The sequence below is a fragment of the Heloderma suspectum genome, chromosome W (assembly GCF_057233095.1).
Source record: "Heloderma suspectum isolate Gila_16-S chromosome W, 16-S_ref, whole genome shotgun sequence".
NCBI lineage: Eukaryota > Metazoa > Chordata > Lepidosauria > Squamata > Helodermatidae > Heloderma > Heloderma suspectum.
The window spans coordinates 56925967-56942271 of NC_139475.1; positions in this window are offsets into that span (position 1 = coordinate 56925967).

The following is a 16305-nucleotide window of genomic DNA, read 5'->3' on the forward strand; positions in this document are numbered from 1 at the left end:
TATTCTCAGAATGTCACAATCCCCATGGCAAATTCTGCTTGCATTGCTGCATTCTGTTGATCCATGTGGAGAATCAGCACAGGTTGGTATCTGGGGGCGAAGGGATAGCTATGAATTGGGGGAAGCAGGGCCAGCCCTACCATTAGGCAGGGTGAGGCTGTTGCCTCAGGTGGCTGGGAGGCAGCAGCAAGGTGTTCAAGGAGAGAGTTGTGTGCCTTGCAGCCTACTCTGTGCCCCTTAAGTTAGCCTGCTGCCTTCAGGTTCAGTGGAGGACACTGCTGCATCATTAGTGTTGAGGACAGATTCATCTGCCTGTCCAGACAGATTTTGTACATGGAATAGGAGGGCGCGCCATCTTGTCCTATGCCTCAGGCAGCAAAATGCTTTGGGCTGGCCATGGGGGGAAGCATGTAGGGGAAACAAAACCTGGAGAGAGCAGGGGCAAGAAAGGCAAAGGCTGAAGCATGAGAACCTGAGTAACTGCCTTATACTGAGCTGCACCATTGGTCCATCTAAATCAGTATTGTCTACACCAGGGAAGCAGGACCTATTTCAGCCCAAGGGCTAAATTCCATTTTGGAGAAGTTTTCTGGGGCTGCATTCCAGTGGTGGGCAGGGCCCGAGGCAAAAGGGGTGGAGCCAAAACAAAAAAATACTAGCATATTTATTTTATTATTTATTTGTTTTATTTACAATATTTATATACCGCTCCACATTAAAAGATTTCAGAATGGTGAACAGCAGAGATAGAAGAATAAAACACCATGTTAAAACAATTCAAACATTTTAAAAGGAACAAATTCTGAATTTAATAAACTGCGGCTGGTCACTCAAGGAAGGCTTCCTGAAATAACAATGTCTTCAGGAGGCGCTGGAAGCAACACAACATTGGTGCCTGCCTGACCTCTGAAGGCAGAGAGTATTTTAGGTTGAAGCTCTTACTGCCCAGTCACTAAGCTTTAGGAGAGACATCTCAACCTTTTAGAAGTGGGGGGAAACTGCACAAAAGCTGGGAACCCACCAGACGGTTGGCGGGAAGGTGGTGTGGCCATCTGAGGAATTTCCCCCCAGAACTTCCCCAGGGCTGAGAGTCTGCACACCTGGTGTACACTGACAGGCAGCCGCTCTCCAAGTTTTGAGGCAGGGGTCTTTCCCAGCCCCACCTGGAGATGCTACCAGGGACTGAACCTGGGACCTCTTGCATGTAAAGCAGGGGTCTACCCCTGAGCTATGCCCTTTCCCACAAAGCACCATCCCTTATAGCAGGGCTAGGCAGAACATAGATCTGCATCTCCAGGCAGGTGTCTGGGTTATTTGCAGTAGATAGGTAAGGATTTCTGACTCCCAGTTTTTTAACATTTGCAGCAATGGGATAGCCTTTAAAAACAACAACCTCAAACTCCAGATCAAGTTGGGGGTTGGACTTGATGGCCTTGTAGGCCCCTTCCAACCCTACTACAATTCTATGAAGTTGCCACAAAAAATTAATACAGGTCTCAAACCTCAATACAAGCCTCTCGCAAAAAATTAATACAGTTTATTTTTTAAAAAAAGCAAAACAGATACTTTTGCCAGTCCAGTAAGTTTTTTTTTAAGCTGGGGTAGTGGTGGAGGAAGAATTGCTAGCTGGTTGGGGATTATGGGACTTGTAGTCCAACACATCTGGAAGGCCCCGAGTTGGGGAAAGCTGAAGTACTCTGTTGACCATTACCATTAAAAATGGCTGAGGATGTACAAAGATCCTTTCCCCTCACCTCTTTGCACCTGCAGTCTAGAATAAAGGAACACAGTGTCCTTCCGAGGCAGATGGCAGGGCTCCCATGAAGGCCTGAGCCCCAGTGTGTGTTATTTTAGAAGATTAGCCCTACCCGTACCTCCCTTGGTGGCATTCTAAGAAGAAAAATTCTCAGTCTGATCTTTTTTCTGATTTCTTTTTAAGCCTATAGGTAAAACCCCAGCACATCATTAAAACCTAATGCTGGAACTCAATATTTGATCACAATGACTAACTTTCTCCACTGGCAGCAGTAGTTATTCTTTCATGTAGTCATCTAATCTGGAGGGTGTGGGGAAAGAAGTACAATTTGCCAACATGAGATAGCATTAACTCTAGTCTAAACCCAGCAGGTTTTTTATAATTGAATTTCCCAAGTTTTTAAAAAGGAAATTCATTATTACAGTGTTCTGAAAAAAAGAAAAACACAACCTAAAAAACAAAACAAAAACAAGTCATTAGCTGAATAAATGTGTACAAATGAATAGGTATGTTCAGAATAGCTTAATTCTGAGCAAGCCTGTACAGGATTCCAGCATAGCTTTTTCCTTTCCCTCTCACTCTTCATCCATGAGAGTGATTCCCTCAGCCCTCAAAAGTACCTCACACTTATGTCAATTGACAGTTCCCCGATACCCCTCCCCCACTGTCAGGATGCTTACAGGAAGGGTGGAATTCAAACACTGGAAGGTACTGGCAGCATTCTAGCTTCACAGTGAAACTGAACATGCCCCAAATAACTTGCCAGCAGTTGCTGCCATAGGCTTTCATTAGGCAGAAAAACGTTGATAATTTTTAAACTGTTGCTCAGAATTTCACCAAACCAATGAAAGGCACACCACCTCAACAAGCTTGAATAAAGTACATCAGTAGCTTCCCCCAGAATTTGAAAAAAATATATGATATGCTGAACTGCAGCGTGAATAAAAAATACAAATGTGTCCATTTTCAGCACTTTTTAACTTGCTGTATCTGTGGCAATTTGTATCAGATCAGTTTAAATCTTTGCACAATTGTAGACCTCTTCAGGTAGATTATGGATGCCACGTTTCGTGTGATTAGCTCTACAGGTGTCATTTTTAGAAGCGGTTAAATTTCAAAGCTTACAATGGTGGAACCTTTTTTTTGCAACGTATCTTAACTAAAGGAGTACTCTCATGCTCCTTTTATATATGAAAATAGTGTGTGTGTATGTATGGTCTGCTGTTGCTACCGTTTTCATTTCTTTGTCAAACCCAGACAGACTGCCGAGTTGTGAGTGACACATGCAGCTCTGAAAGCAGAGGCATCAACCCGAGTGAAGGAGCTGGCCCAGCCCTGACCTTTCACGGATGCCTGGGAATTAAACCATCCCCCTTGCCATATGGTATGTAAATCCTTTGGCAGCCTGTCAATGTGGTGTCATTTGCTACTGAAATAATGCTTCCATGTGGTTGGGATGCTATATAATTTAGCTGATCTGTGCTGGGGAGCTGTTTATAGGCGTTATGGCAACCTCTTGCTCCACTGCTGGTTCGGGTGGGTTCTTCTCTATCAGTAGAGCACTGGTGGCTAACATTTCTGGAAAGTGTGCCACAAGGCCACTCTCTAGGACAAGAGAATGCCATTCTAGGGTGCATGGTAGTGCCCACACCCTGTGCCTTGAGGTGGTTTTGCCTCTAATCTGCTGAGCTAGGGAGCAGGCAGCAGTGCAGGAGAGGCAAGAAGAAGTACAGTCCTGATGCTTGTGGGTGGAAAGACACATTCCTTGACATGGGGAAGCTGCCAAAAATGCCATCCTTGTCTTGAGTACACCCGCTCTCTGTTACATTTAGGAACACTTAACCAGTTGCATGATGTCATCACAGTTTGCATCTCCCTACCCCTATTTCATTTTGTTGGCTGCCACTAGCAAGGAGACTATTGCCATGGGTCCTCTTTCACATGGACACATAACTGGTCTAAAGGGGCCTTTAACCAGAGGTGTGGTGTGCACAGAACAGACCTATGCACTATGCTCTTATCAAAATGGGGAAAAGCTACTTCTAAACTGGAGAAATGAGCTCACACTCTTGTTCAAATCCCCAAAACATAGACTTGTTTTTTTTACAAATGTTTGTTCTCATAAACACACACACATTCACATTCATTACAGATGCAAAAATTGGCTTCATAAGTATACTCACCTCATAGCACACAGGCCAGCATACCAGTTCTAAAAGGCCTATCTAGCAAATATATTGAATAGATGATTGGGGAACTTGACGATTACCAAATAAGGAGAGAAAGGTGATGCTATGGAAATGATGGAGCAGGGGATTGGAAGGCTATGCAGCCAAGGAAGCCCTGGTGCTGGTGAAAATGGTCAGCCACTGGGGCCCAAATGGATAGATTCAGGAGGAAAGGAAAATAGATAAAGCAGGAGCAGCTATAATTACCTGAGTTCAGAGGAAGGGGAACCCACTTCCAGGTTGGTTGCCAAGAATTAGCAAAATGCTGTGGGCACACACACCCTGATTTCTCAGCATTAATTCCAAATTCAAAAATGGGGCCTTGGCCTCAAGCCACTTACGACACTATTAAGTACCAAATTTTCAAGAAAGAGCTAAAAGAATGGCTTTATCATCAGTAACTTGCAGTGATGATGGGGTAAAGCCTTCTCTCTGGGTATACGAGGCAAATTGATCTACAGTATCTGGGATGAACAGTGCTGAAAAGCAGTAGGATAGACACCAGCGGACAGCAGAGAATCATGCAAGGAAAGAGTCACAGGGAAGATATTAAAAGTCAATTGAACCCCAGGTTATTACCAGAGTTGAGACATCGTGGGGGATGCCAAAGCAGAAAGAATGAACATCAACTGCCCAAACACCATTGTAAGTTTGAAACACAGAGCTTGATGGACCCAGGATGGGTTAAAACAGAAGAAACAATATGAAGTTGCCATCTGGACTCCTTGTAAAATTCCATGAAATAGGCAGGGCAATGGCAGTATGGCACCATAAAGTCCTTGTCTGAAAGCACCCTGAGCAGTGCAGCAGAATATTGAAAACAAAAGGTGTTGTTAAGGTGAGTGCTTGCCCTAGCTGATCAGTTTGGAAGGTAGGGATGCTTCAGGATTGGACCATTTTTCCCACAAGGGCTTTTGACTGACCAATTGAAAGGTTCTCCTGGGATGGGGAAAAGTACTGTCCAAAATCCTGGACACTACCAGTCAGTATAGACAATACTGGGCTAGATGGACCAAAGGTTCAGTTCATTATAAGGCAGCTTCCTATGTGCCACAGGTTGGCCACTGATGCAATAAGGGCTCATGGAACAATGGGCACACCTTTTTTGCATGCAGAGATTAACCCACCTATGATTGCCTTTTGTAATCTTTTATGTGCTTCAACACATGCCTGTATTGTATCTACTGAGTCTGGTCCTCCATCTACTCACATCTCCATATTATCTGCTATGCTATTTACCTTATCAAGCCACCTCCTTCTCTTCCATTTCAAATGGTCCACCACACCACCTCTGACTCTGTCTCCTCTAATTTCTGCTTGTAAATTCTTTGGTGCATGATGTCAGCCCCACGTCTTCTATTCTCTCCATCCAGTATCTGATCCTTATTGTCGCACCTTAACAGTATCTGTTTCTAATTGCTGTGCCCCCAACAGACTTGGTTGCAATCCTCTACCCACGTACCTGAGAATAAACTCAGTGGGTCTTACTTTTGAGTAGATGTGTATAGGATTGCATAGTGTAGAGGAAACGCCGGAAGACCTTTGTAATCTCGAGGAGATAGGTGTGACATGATGCAACTGCTCCTTACATGACCAAACTTGCTGTGAAGCCTTAAAGTTAGGCCTTTTAGGCTTCCTGGCCTGACTCTTGCTTTCCAGGCTCCTTGGCCTGAAGACATGTTTTTTTCTAAGGTTTCTCAATGTTAGAATCAGGATGATACAACTTTGGGATGCGGGAGGATCGCCCTGGCCGTGGGCCACCTGCCTTAGCTTATCTCATGGGAGGATGCATAAACATCATGAGACTAAGAATCAGACCACCAACACAGGTGTGATTAAGGAGGTGGTGGACAGAGGCACGTAGACACAAGGGATTTGGGGTATATAAGTCCCTCCTCAGTGGCAATCAAATTGAGCTTTGACACAGACCAGGACCATGGAGGTGCTGCATGTCAGCCAACTGGAGTCTCTCCGCTGTCATTATCTGGGACTCCCAACAGCAGAACGGAGGGTGAGATCTTGCTTAGCTTTGCTTTGAGATCACACATGTTCATTTGTAATCTTTTGCCTGCTACTTAATAAATTATTTGACTCTTACCTACTGGCGTGCTTATTGCTCCTGAATCCAAAATAAGAACCTTTCTGCCTTTGGCAAAACACATGGTTAAACTGGTTTAACAATAATTCCCCATAGTTCCTGTTCTCAAGTGTGACAGCCAGTCAGATCCCAAGGATTAGCAAAGTCCATTTGTTGAGCCATTCCAAGGGAAACCTTGCCCAAATGCGGAGAACAGAAAGGACTTGCATATACAAAAAATGCAAGCAGACAATAAAGGATACAAAACAAACAAACCACCTTGAGGTACATATCACTAAAATCATTAAGACCACAAATTTTAAAAAAATCTTTAAACACATCAGAAGCAGGAAACCAGCTAGAGAGGTAGTTGAACTGTTGGAGTACATGGGAGTTTATTTATAACATTTTTTTTACCCTGCTCTTTAGCAAAAAAGGCTCCCAGAGTGGGTTACAATTATCAGTAGTGTCGGGTTCTCCGCTCAATAAGGAATGAGGCTGGAGGTCAAGGCTGAGCTAACACAAATCCTTTATTCATGCATGAAGGTTGGCTGCCAACAAAGGGGAAACAACAACCCTCCTTCCAGAACAATGCATTAATATACCTGAGGAAAAACCGGCCTGAGGACCAATCACAGTATATCACCATATATGGCATCTAATATCCGTTACTCACAACTGTTTCTTAATTATATGATTATTCTAAATTAGGACTGCTTTACTGCAAAGCTTTTACAGACTCAACAATTAGCGAAGTTAGCAAAGCAACAGTTGGCAAAGTGAGCAAATATGTTCCAGGAAATGTCTGGCACATTATGGAAGCATTCCAAGTTTATTTTCTTAGGTTCCCCTTTTCTTAAGGCCCATTGCTGGGGTGCGTCTGACCCTTGCTCTTAGTTATAGCAGACAAGCTAAAAATTATCTTTTAGCAAAATAAAAATGATTCTTATCAGTAGTAAGACACTCCCTGCCCTCAGATGTATAATCTAAAAGACATGACACATAAGGAAAAAAGGATGGGGAGCAGGCAAAAAGCAAGTTTAGGTACAAGTTCTTAAAGTTACATTTCTTATCACACCCAGTTGGGATAGAAACAGTTCAGGTGGCCTGATGGAACTGATGCTGACTGGATGACAGTTGAGGACAGCCAAAGGCAGCTGACCTCTCAGCAGAGGCAATAAAATAGCCTGGCTTCTCTTCTTTTTCTCTGCTGTACAGCCTGCTAGAATAAAGGGTACGCTAAAGGCAGATAAAGAAAAATTGCAGAAAAGTGGAATGACTGCAGAAAAATGAGTAATGGGGTGGGGTGGGAGGACATGATAGAGATGTGTAAAATTATGCATGTTGTGGGGAAAGTGGACATACGTTTTTCTCCCTCTCTCATGATACTAGAACCCAACAGGGCCATCTAATGAAGCAGAAAGGTGGGTGATTCAGGACAATAAAAGGAAATACTTCTTCACAAAGTGTATGGTTAAAGTATGGAATTCACTGCCACAAGATGTAGTGATGGCCACCAATTTAAGACAGCTTTAAAAAGGAATTAGACAAATTCATAGAGGATCAGGCTATCAATGGCTCCAGTATCGAAGGCAGTATGCTTCTGAACACCAGTGGGAGAGGGCTAATGCCCTCATGTCCTGCTTGTGCGTTTTCCAGAGCTATCTGGTTGGCCACTGTGGGAAACAGGATGTTGAACTACATAGGCCTTTGGTCTGATCCAGCACAGCTCTTCTTATGAAATTGTGGTTGGTTGCATCTCTGTGCCACCTTACATCCCGTCTTTGATTGTATCTGTTTCTGGTTGGCATGGAAGTGGTGGTGGGGACACCCAAGATCAGCTTTGTCTCATGTCTTTAAATGTGTAAAGGACCCTGACTGCCATTCCCACACAACGGATAATTGCTCTATCCAAACCAAGGAACGTGCCATCAACTTCAAAGAGTAAGTAATCTGTTTCTACACTTCTCATTAATGATGATATAAGCTTGCTCTTCACAGTAGCCTAGCTCCTCTGGGGAGCTTTTTAGTACATATGGGGTTGGGAGGGGGGTGCTGTGTCACACTGCTCACTAAACAATAACTCTTCTTCCAATTCTTAGATGAGAAACATGGGAATAGAGCTGTACAAACACAAGTGCCTATGTGCCGAAATACAAGAAATTAACAAAAAAATTCATGGGAAGCAAAAGCTCTAACATACTTACTTTTGACTCTCTTTAAAATTATAATCTCCAGCCAAGTTTAGAAAGTCCTCAGTTCCAACTTCCTCTGTCATTAACTCAATAGGTGGCCTTAGGTGAGCTGCTTTCTCAGCCTCGGTAACTTCAGCATAATGCTGACAGGGCTGGTATAAGGACTAGTGAGTATGCAAAGTGTTTATACCCTTGAGATGAACTATCTGCAGGACTGCTTGCCCCCATATGAGACTGTCCACTCTGATGATCTTCAGAGGGGACTCTGCTCAACATACTGCCTTTATCTGAGGTTAGGCTGATGAGTACACAAGAGCCTTTTCCTGCAGCACCATCTAGGCTCTGGAATTCCCTTGAGAGCTATGTCAAACACCCTCCCTTTCTGTTTTCTTCTGTTAGGCATTTTATCCTAGATACTGGGGTAGGCAACATGGCGTCCCTGGACACCAATGCTCTCCCAGACCCTTTCTTGGTGCCTGATTCAGCTATGGCTGAATCAGACTCAGTGTTAGGGCAAGTGACAGGGCTATCCAAAAGGCAAGTCAAGAAAGTAGGCAAATGGTCACGCACATTAATACCAGGCAAGTAGGTGGTTTCCAGAGTGGTCTGAGGCGCAGCCAAGGTCAAAACACAGAGAAGCAGTCAGATACAATACACAGTCCAAGAAGCATAGTCAAGCAGGGGTCCAAGGTTCAATAGCATGAAGGTTCAATCACAAGGCAAGACCAGGGATACAAGGCGCTGGAGCTGGTAGAATGATGTTGTTCCAACACCGTCTAGGCTGAAATGAAGGTTTATATAGCCAGAGCGTCACTCCTGAGAGCATTGTTACCTCTTGAGGTAACAATGCTCTCAGGAGCTAGGTGGTCACCCAACCGCTGCCTCAGAGGCAGAACTCCCCTCCTCCTGTGGGGATGGACTAATGGTGATCTCCCCTGAGGGCTCAGGCTCCCCCAGGTCTCCTGACGTGGGTGGCTCCTTGGTGTTGTCTGTCTCTGGGAGCTCTAGCTCCCCCTCAGAGGAGGATTCCTCCAGCAGGGGCATGACAGGTCAAACCACTGGTTTATCTAGCCCAGTATTGTTGATACTGACTGGCAGTGGCTCCCCATGGTTTCAGGCAGGATTCTTCCCTAGCCCTGCCTGGAGATGCCTGGGACCTTCTGCATGCAAAGCCTGAGCTCTACAACTGCGCTACGGCCCTTCCCAATATGTCTCACAACAGCAGAGTTGCCCCACTCTCCTTCTAACGCTACGTGTGAGATCAATTTATTTATTTATTTATTTATTTCATTTCTATACCACCCAATAGCCGAAGCTCTCTGGGCGGTTCACAAAAACTAAAACCAAACAACACACAATAAAACAATTTAAAATATATAGAACATTAAAACCACAATATAACAATACAACCACAATAAAACCTAGCAGCAGTGCAAGAGTTTAAAATACAGATTTCAAACAGCAAAGATAAAAATTTAGAAAGCTAAAATGCCTGGGAAAATAAAAAGGTCTTCACCTGGCGCCGAAAGGAGTACAATGTAGGCGCCAGGCGAACCTCACTAGGGAGCTCATTCCAGAGCCGGGGTGCCACAGCAGAAAAAGCCCTCCTCCTAGTAGCCACCCGCCTCACTTCCTTTGGCAGGGGCTCACGGAGGAGGGCCGCTGAGGATGATCTTAAGGTCCGGGCAGGCACATATGGGAGGAGGCGATCCTTCAGAGAACCTGGCCCCAAGCCGTTAAGGGCTTTGAATGTTAACACCAGCACTTTGAATCGGGCCCGGAAATGGACTGGCAGCCAGTGCAGCTGGAAAAGTACTGGTGTAATATGAGCTCGCAGGTCAGTCCCTGTTAACCTGTTATCAATAGGAGCATCTTGTTTCTTTCATATGCCCCCAGGTTTTCCATCTACTTGGAAAATTACTACATCTTGTGGTAGCAAATTCTATAGTTTAACCATACACTGTGTGAAGAAGTACTTCTTTAAATTTGTCCTTAATCTCCCACCATTCAACTTCAGGGATGAACATGGGATCTAGTATTATGAGGGTGAAAAACTTCTCCCTATTGATTTTCCTCATCCCATGTATCACTTTATATACATCTATCATTTCCCCCACTCACCTTGCCTTGTTTCTAAGCTAAAAAGCCCCAAACATTGTAACCTTTCCTCATAAGGAAGTTGCTCTACCCCTTGATCATTGTGGTTGCCCCTTTCTGCAACTTTTCCAGCTATCCTTTTTGAGGTGTGGTGACCAAAACTGTACACAGTATTCCTGCAGCCTGGTTATATAAGACATGAACCTTTGGCCTAGGCATAAGAACATAAGAAGAGCCATGCTAGATCAGACCAAGGGTCCATCTAGTCCAGCATTCTGTTCACACAGTGGCCAACCAGCTGTCGACCAGGAACCCACAAGCAGGACATGTGTGAACAGCACCCTCCCACCCATGTTCCCCAGCAACTTGTATACATAGGCTCACTGCTTCTGGTACTGGAGACCAGCACAGAGCCATCAGGACTGGTAGCCATTGATAGCCTTCTCCTCCAGGAATTTGTTTAACCCCCTTTTAAAGCCATCCAGGCTGGTGACCATCACTACTTCCTGTGGTAGCGAATGCCATAGTTTACGTTCTGTGTGAAGAAATACTTCCTTTTATCTGTCCTGAATCTCCCACTAATCAGCTTCATGGGATGACCCCTTTGGGTTTTAGTATTTTGAGACAGGAAGAAAAATGTCTCCCTATCCACATTCTCCACACCACGCATAATTTTGTAGTTCAATCATGTCTCCCCTTACCCTCCTTTTTTCCAAGCTAAACAATCCCAGCTGTAAGCCAGATCAGATTCTGGCTTACAGCTGGGATCAGAAAGCCAGATCAGATTCTGGCTTTCTGTGTGGTTCCCTAGTTTCCTTCTAGGGAACATACAAGTGGCTTGTGTGATAGAACACACAACCATTCCTACCAGTTTATACCTGTGCAATAGGAACATATCGAAATCTTCAGCAAGGTATGTATCGGCAGATTACTATTACAGCCTGATCAAGAGAAGCAACTAAGAAAAAACTACGTTGGGCTGAGAATGTTTCAAAAGCAGCCATTGGATCTTGGGAATCTAAATCCATCATACTGAATTAGAATAACCAAAGCCTACCTCCCTGGGCTATATTCACTTTGGACAGGATAAGAAGCAATGGGACAACCATTGCTTCATATCCTATCCAAAACTATAGCAAAACATTTTCTCCCTCTTCTATCAGAGATATTTTAGAAACTCTGTTAGCATATCTCCCGTTAATCCTATTTTCTCAAAATATATCCTGGCTAAATGTACTCAGTTCTTTCAGGAACTCCCCTTATATTGTTTACTTTCTAGCTTTTTGTCACCTTTATCGCTCCCCTCTAAAAGCTGGCAGCCTGGCACACAGATGCATCATGCTGACTGGCAGACGAATATGTGAACTGATTCCATTGCAAAGCACCCCATATTTGAGGAGATACGAAAGTTCTGTCTGTGGCATTTGATACGTATGTGATGGTTCATATTTACACATGAAAGTCACTTGATTTTATGTGCATGTGTGGAACCAACCCTGATGTTTCCAAGTTGTCAGTATCTTTCCTGAATGGTTGATTCAGTGTTGAGCACAAAGCTGGGACATTTTGTTTCTGCTCCTCCAGACAGGATGCAGAGATGAAATGCCATGCATGTGATCTATGATGTAATGATGCATTTGTGGGGACACTATATAAAAATCCAGAGGACCCATAAGGAACTGCATCTTGAATCGTTTTTCTTTTCTTGCCATCCTGGATCTAAGAAATATAGGATCCATGCCACTGACATGGATTTGCTTTGTGATTCAGCTATGATTTTGAATGCACTGCATATAAAATCCAGATGATACATCAGTATCCGTGCCTTGCATAAATGGTTCACACCATTTGAGGTGAAGCAGCAGATCTGAGATTCTTAGTGTGCATACTTGGACAAAGATGAGTTCTGTGCTTTGATGGGGGGTCGGTGGGCTGGGGGGACCCAATGTAAAAATTCAGAGGATCCATATTGAATTGTGCGTCTTATCCATGGTTTTATAACATCACGGTGCTATGAAGCCCCAAATCTACAGTCAGGGCCAGAAATATTGGAGCAAGGATAACTGTTTTGGCAGTTGGCCTCTGCACACCACCACATTGAAGTTGAAAGGAAACACACCCAGATGGGAGCGAAGTCAGGACTTCCAGCTGTAATTCAAGGGGTTTGACAAAAGTGGGGCACTATCCATTCAGGAAGGACAGCCAGTGGCATATACACACACCCATCGTTGGTGGCTCATAAGTAATGGAATGAATGGCTGACAAGAAGCTGCATGGCCAGGTGTGGCCTGTTTCCTGTATACCCCATGACCAATCCAGCAGATGAAAGGCCTGGAGGTGGTTCTGAGTGTTACATTTGCATTTGGTGGCTGTTCACTGGAACTCCCAATATGAGGTCCAAAGAGGTGTCCATGCGAGTGAAGGAGGCCATCATTAGGCTGAGGAAACAACATAAACCCATCAGAGAGATAGCAGAAACAGTGGGAGTGGCCAACACAACAGTGTGGAACATCCTGAAAAAGAAGGAATTAACTGGCAAGCTCAGCAACAACAACAGGCCTGGAAGACCATGTCATCCACTAAAGTGGATGACCACAGAATTCTGCTCATGGTGAAGAGGAACCCTTTCACAACATCTAGCCAGGTCAAGAATGCTCTTGAGGAGGTAGGCATGTCATGGTCAACATCTACAGTCAAGAGATGGCTTTATGAATGTAAATACAGAGGCTTCACAACAAGGTGCAAACCACTGGTAATGCTCAAGAACAGACAGGCCAGATTATCCTTTGCCAGCAAATACCTAAAGAAGCCTGCCCAGTTCTGGAATAAGATTCTTTGGACTGATGAGACCAAGATTACCTTGTACCAGAATGATGGGAAGAGAAAAGTATGGAGAAGGAAAGGAACAGCTTATGATCCAAAGCATACCACATCATCTGTCAAACAAGGTGGAGGCAGTGTTATGGCATGGGCATGTATGGCTGCCAATGGAACCGGGTCACTGGTGTTTATTGATGATCTGACTGCTGATCAAAGCAGCAGGATGAATTCTGAAGTGTACAGGGCTATACTTTCTGCTCAGATTCGGCTGAATGCTGCCAGATAGAACACCGCTTCATACTGCAGATGGATAATGACCCAAAACATACAGCAAAAGCTACCCCAGAGTTTCTCAAGGCAAATATGTGGGATGTTCTTCAATGGCCAAGTCAGTCACTTGATCTCAACCCAATAGAGCAGGCTTTTCACTTACTGAAGACAAGACTGAGGGCAGAAAGACCCACAAACAAGCAGCTGCTGAAGGCAGCTGCAGTAAAGGCCTGGCAAAGCATCTCGAGGGAGGAGACTCAGCATTTGGTCATGTTCCTTCATGGATCACTGCCTTGTTGTGGCGAAGGGGCTTGCGTAACTCAGTGAAGCCATAAGCTATGCCGTGCAGGGCCAGCCAAGACGGACAGGTCATGGCAGAGAGTTCTGACAAAATGTGGTCCACTGGAGAAGGAAATGGCAACCCACTCCAGTATTCTTGCCAAGAAAACCCCATGGAACATATCACAAGGCTAAAAGAGATAACGCCGGAAGATGAGCCCCTCAGGTCGGAAGGTGTCCAATATACTACTGGGGAAGAGCAGAGGGTATTTCCAAGTAGCGCCAGAAAGAGTGAAGCGGCTGGGCCAAAGCCGAAAGGACAATCAGCTGTGGATGTGTCTGGTGGTGAAAAGAAAATCCGATGCTGTAAAGAACAATATTGTTTAGGAACCTGGAATGTCAGATCAATGAATCAAGGTAAGCTGGAGGTGGTCAAACATGAGATGGCAAGATTGAACATCGACATCTTGGGAATCAGTGAACTAAAATGGACAGGCATGGGCGAATTTAATTCAGGTGACCATCATATCTACTATTGTGGGCAAGAATCCCTTAGAAGAAATGGAGTAGCACTCATAGTCAACAAAAGGGTGGGAAAAGCAGTACTGGGGTACAATCTTAAAAACGATAGCATGATCTCAGTACGAATCCAAGGCAAACCATTCAACATCACAGTAATTCAAGTCTATGCCCCAACCACTGATGCCGAAGAAGCTGAGGTTGATCGGTTCTATGAAGACCTACAACAGCTTCTAGAACTAACCTCCCCCCCCAAAAAATATGTCTTTTTCATCATAGGGGATTGGAATGCTAAAGTAGGAAGTCAAGAAATCACCGGGATAACAGGCAGGCATGGCCTTGGTGTACAAAATGAAGCAGGACAAAAGCTAATAGAGTTTTGCCAAGAGAACACGCTGATCATAGCAAACACTCTTTTCCAACAGCACAAGAGGCGACTCTACACATGGACATCACCAGATGGTCAATATCGAAATCAGATTGATTATGTCCTTTGCAGCCAAAGATGGAGAAGCTCTATACAGTCAGTCAAAACAAGACCTGGAGCTGACTGTGGCTCAGATCATGAGCTTCTTGTTGCAAAATTTCGGCTTAAATGGAAGAACGTAGGGAAAACCACTAAACCATTCAGGTATGACCTCAATCATATCCCTTCTGAATATACAGTGGAGGTGAGGAATAGATTTCAGGGATTAGACCTGATAGACAGAGTGCCTGAGGAACTATGGACGGAGGTCTGTAACACTGGTCAGGAGGCAGCAACTCAATCCATCCCAAAGAAAAAGAAATACAAGAAAGCCAAGTGGCTGTCTGAGGAGGCTTTACAAGTCGCTGAGGAAAGAAGGGAAGCGAAAAGCAAGGGAGAAAGGGGAAGATATATCCAACTGAATGCAGAGTTCCAGAGAATAGCAAGGAGAGACAAGAAGGCCTTCTTAAATGAACAATGCAAAGAAATCGAGGAAAATAACAGAATGGGAAAGACTAGAGATCTCTTCAAGAAAATCGGAGATCTCAAGGGAACGTTTTGTGCAAAGACGGGCATGATAAAGGACCAAGAAGGCAGGGACCTAACAGAAGCAGGTGAGATTAAGAAGAGGTGGCAAGAATACACAGAAGAACTATACAGGAAAGATCTTAATGTCCCTGATAGCCATGGTAGTGCGGTCACTGAACTTGAGCCGGACATCCTAGAGAGTGAAGTCAAGTGGGCCTTAGGAAGCATTACTAACAACAAAGCTAGTGGAGATGACAATATTCCAGCTGAGCTATTTAAAATCCTAAAAGAAGATGTTGTTAAAGTGCTGCATTCAATATGCCAACAAATTTGGAACACTCAACAATGGCCGCAAGATTGGAAAAGGTCAGTTTACATTCCAATTCCAAAGAAGGGCAACGCCAAAGAGTGTTCAAACTACCGCACAACTGCGCTCATTTCACATGCCAGCAAGGTGATGCTCAAAATCCTACAAGCTAGGCTTCAGCAGTATGCGAACCGAGAAGTACCGGAAGTACAAGCGGGGTTTCGAAGAGGCAGAGGAACTAGAGATCAAATCGCCAACATTCGCTGCATCATGGAGAAAGCAAGAGAATTCCAGAAAAACGTCTATTTCTGCTTCATTGACTACGCTAAAGCCTTAGATTGTGTGGATCACAACAAACTGTGGCAAATTCTTAAAATGATGGGAGTACCAGACCACCTTACCTGTCTCCTGAGAAACCTGTACGAGGGTCAAGAAGCAACAGTAAGAACCAGACATGGAACAACCGAGTGGTTCAAAATTGGGAAAGGAGTACGACAAGGCTGCATATTGTCACCCTGCTTATTTAATTTATATGCAGAGTACATCATGAGAAATGCCGGGTTGGATGAATCAGAGGTCGGAATTAAGATTGCTGGGAGAATTATCAACAACCTCCGATATGCAGACGATACCACCCTAATGGCAGAAAGCGAAGAGGATCTCAAGAGCCTCTTGTTGAGGGTGAAAGAGGAGAGTGCAAAAGCTGGTTTGAAACTCAACATTAAAAAAACGAAGAACATGGCATCTGGCCCTATCACTTCCT